Source organism: Pteropus medius, unplaced genomic scaffold (genome assembly GCF_902729225.1).
Source record: "Pteropus medius unplaced genomic scaffold, Ma_sr-lr_union100, whole genome shotgun sequence".
Classification (NCBI taxonomy): Eukaryota; Metazoa; Chordata; class Mammalia; order Chiroptera; family Pteropodidae; genus Pteropus; species Pteropus medius.
In genome coordinates this window covers 23,018,861-23,022,131 of record NW_024354502.1, presented here as the reverse complement: position 1 = coordinate 23,022,131, position 3,271 = coordinate 23,018,861, and the positions used below count along the sequence as shown (strand labels likewise).

The following is a 3,271-nucleotide window of genomic DNA, read 5'->3' as shown; positions in this document are numbered from 1 at the left end:
GGCATACAGCCATGCTCACTCATTTACATATTGCCTATGGCTGCTTTTATGTAACAATGGTAGAGTAGGGTAGTTGCCAACAGACCCAAAAACACTTTCTCTCTGCGTCTTCAAAGAAGAAGTTTGAAGACTCCTGGTCTAGACAAATAGTCAGATGAGTCAAGTGTTGGCTAAAGGTCTCCAGTTCGCAGTGCCAAGAGAAGGACAGGTTGGCTTTGCCAGTTGTCATATACTGTGTAATTTTAGAGCCAGCACAACTAACATTCCTATTTGCCTTGTTCTGGAGCGGCAATATGAAAAGTAAAATTATGTCTGAATATCGTTTGTATGCTACCTGAACTTCTGAAGCATTGCTAGATTGCTCAAATGCGCATAAGTCATTTTTCAAAACTTTAAAAAATATGCAAATATTGGTGATCAGTGAAGTATTGGTATCATGCTTATGTCTGTGCAAAACTCTACAATGCTCAAAACCATGTGCTGTAGTCCCATTCAAGTAAAACTCTTCGGTTTAATTATTTTCCCAATCTTTGAAACCAGTTTTAAGAGACACCAGAAATCTATAGTTTAAGACATCAGACACATTTCTTAGCTGAGACTTCCAATGCCAACGCGTTGGACCAATTCAGCAAAATATGCCGTAAATTATACGGCTTTATTTGAATTAATGGAACACTTTCCACGATGACAAGAATAATTATCAGGAGTTCAAAAGCCAGACACGGGATCTAGCTTATTATTCATACATTGGAGATGGGTGTGAATCTTGTCTTTGTGGCTGGGTTTGGTGGGTCTGGTCAGGAGTGCAGGTGGTGACCAAGAACAAAGCTAAAAGACCCGACATAGTTAAGATTATGGTCTCGATGAGACTGAGTTAAACAGCCTACACAAATGCAAGACAAGTGGCTGGAACGATCCTGTACTGACATGTGAGAAGGGACCTGAAGGTTCGGAAATGCCCTTTAGGGCTTATTATTTGATATGGGTTACAATGAAGGCTCTCTTTTCTTCTTGTTTAAATATTAGGTAGATTATAAGTAACAGATATGATTATGGACTCTACCTGCAAATGTTATCTTAGTAGATATGTGACTAATTGCAGCAGAAAAGGCATCAGGGTACAGGTGCCCTGGGCTTCCTCTCTAGACTCAGACTGGATTACCTGTGTGCTATCTAAGATTTAAATGGCTGGCATCTAGTTCTGTAATCATAACTGTCTTTTTACCTAGATGAGTTTATAAAGCTAGAAACAGTGACTCTGAGAAGAAACAGTGTTAATGAAAATATCATTAAGAATTTAAATATGATTTCTGAGACTTGTGATGAAACATATTAGAGCTAAACAAATGAAGGCAGAAAAGTTTTCTTCAAGTTTTTCCTTTATTTTCAAGTATAATAGGATCACATAGCTGAAGAAAACATCACCACTCTATATTTTTATTTAAAATATTCATCCTAATTATTAAATTTTTCCTTGCTTAAATAGTCCACCAGCCAGTCTTTTAGTTTTGGTACGTCTCACCATAGAATGAGACTTATAAATTCTAATCTTAAAGACATCCTTAATTTTTTAATATATTTTTTTTAGGTGAGGCAACCCTTGGTTGACCTCACAGATTGCAAGGACCTTGTCAGCTTACGATCCCTTATTTTTTTTATATTTTATGCTTAAAGCACCTGGTCTTCCTAGGTGGTCTCCCATCTAAGTACTAACCAGGCCCGACCCTGCTTAGTTTCTTAGATCAGACGGGATTGGGCATGTTCAGGGTAGCATGGCCGTAGACAAGAAACCCTTAATTTTTAAAGGATCATCATAATAGGGCTAGTTTTCAGAAAAGATGACTCATCATTCTTATTTAGGAAGAGAAAGGCGAGATCTTTGTGGGAGGTTCGTAAAAGATGTCTTTAAAAAAAATGAATGCTCTTAAATCTTTAGTTCAGGAGTAAGGTTGTGGGATACAGAATCTCTTTAAAGCAAAGCAACCAACATCACGAGCTGCGTGGGAAAAGCAGCCTATGTGTTCTAGAGCCAACTTGTAGGTGCAGTTTTTTGTGTGATGTTCCTGCTTGGGTAGCTGGTTACATGATCACTGGGGAGAGGTCCAGGATGTGGAGAACACTTTAAATTACGTTCCATGAACACACCAGACTGTCGAAGCTTCAGCAGGCCCCGCGTGTCCACAGAAACGGAGGTGGGGTGGAGAACCGGGACGAGCCAGTACATGTCAGCGGTAAACAGCTGCTGACACAAACTGAACGCGTGCGACTGTTTGAAAAGGTGGTGTCGAGAATCGGGCCCGCAGCCACGCCCCTCGGCGTTTCAGACCTCTTTCTTCTCTCCACTTTGGCTTTTTGTTGAGTCACTTCCATCAGGCAAAGTTCCGTAGGATGAGCTGTTTGAATCTGGTTGTATTTTATCCAACATTTGTTTCCCTGGGGAGATAATAATCATAAGAAATCTTTTGAGCTCTTATAGAAAAATAAGTCTTAAGAATGTCTCCTGTATCTAGGCCATATTTTATTCCTCTCCTTTTTTTTTTATACTATGTGGTCACCCTCTAAACAGAAGAGATAAATGTCAAGGAAGAAAGGCCCTTGGAACGCCGTGTCCCCTGACATCTGACCACACACTGCATGTGTGAGCTGGGGTGGGTGTGAGAGAGCTGTCTCCCCACCCCACAGGCCCACCACGCTGGGCACGGGAATCAGGTCGCACCCGTTGGGAGCTTAACATGAGGCATTCGCTGGTCTCCAGAGCTGGTTCCCCCGTGTTGTGTCTCCTTTTCCATGTTTAGCCTAATGCATATAACAACACAGAAAAAGTGTTTCATAGTGGCTTCTAAAGCTGTTACTGATTCTATGTATGGGGCTCTGTGAAATGAAAAAATAGAGGTAAAAATAAGTAGACTTATTTCCTACCAAGGAACTTCTAACCATACAAGTCAACTATAAGGCACACACATGCCACGAACGCCAGTTCTTCTGTCTTAGCTGATGAGATGGCTCAAGTGTGGAAGAGAGCAGAAAATTCATAGGGCCGCGTCTTCTCAGTCATAGGGAGGAAGCATTAATGGTTTTTGCTTCAAAGATGTGGTCGCAACAGAATGGTGGAGGAACGTGTGAAAACATCATTAGTCCTGTCTAGAAACCTATGGGGCAGCCCAAAGCTGGAGGCTGTTTGGGGTAGTGGGCAGGGGAGGGGGCGAGGGCGCGGCGAACTGTTTCCTCTGTTCTGGACACAGCTTCTGCTGTCTCCATGACGAAAGCGAGT

At 41.7% G+C, this 3,271-nt stretch overlaps 1 pseudogene; it reads right to left on the bottom strand.

The window, feature by feature from the left end:
- Nucleotides 1-1,665: 1,665 nt before the first annotated feature.
- LOC120595784 (uncharacterized) lies at nucleotides 1,666-1,784 on the bottom strand (annotated as a pseudogene).
- Between the last annotated feature and the right edge of the window lie 1,487 nt (nucleotides 1,785-3,271).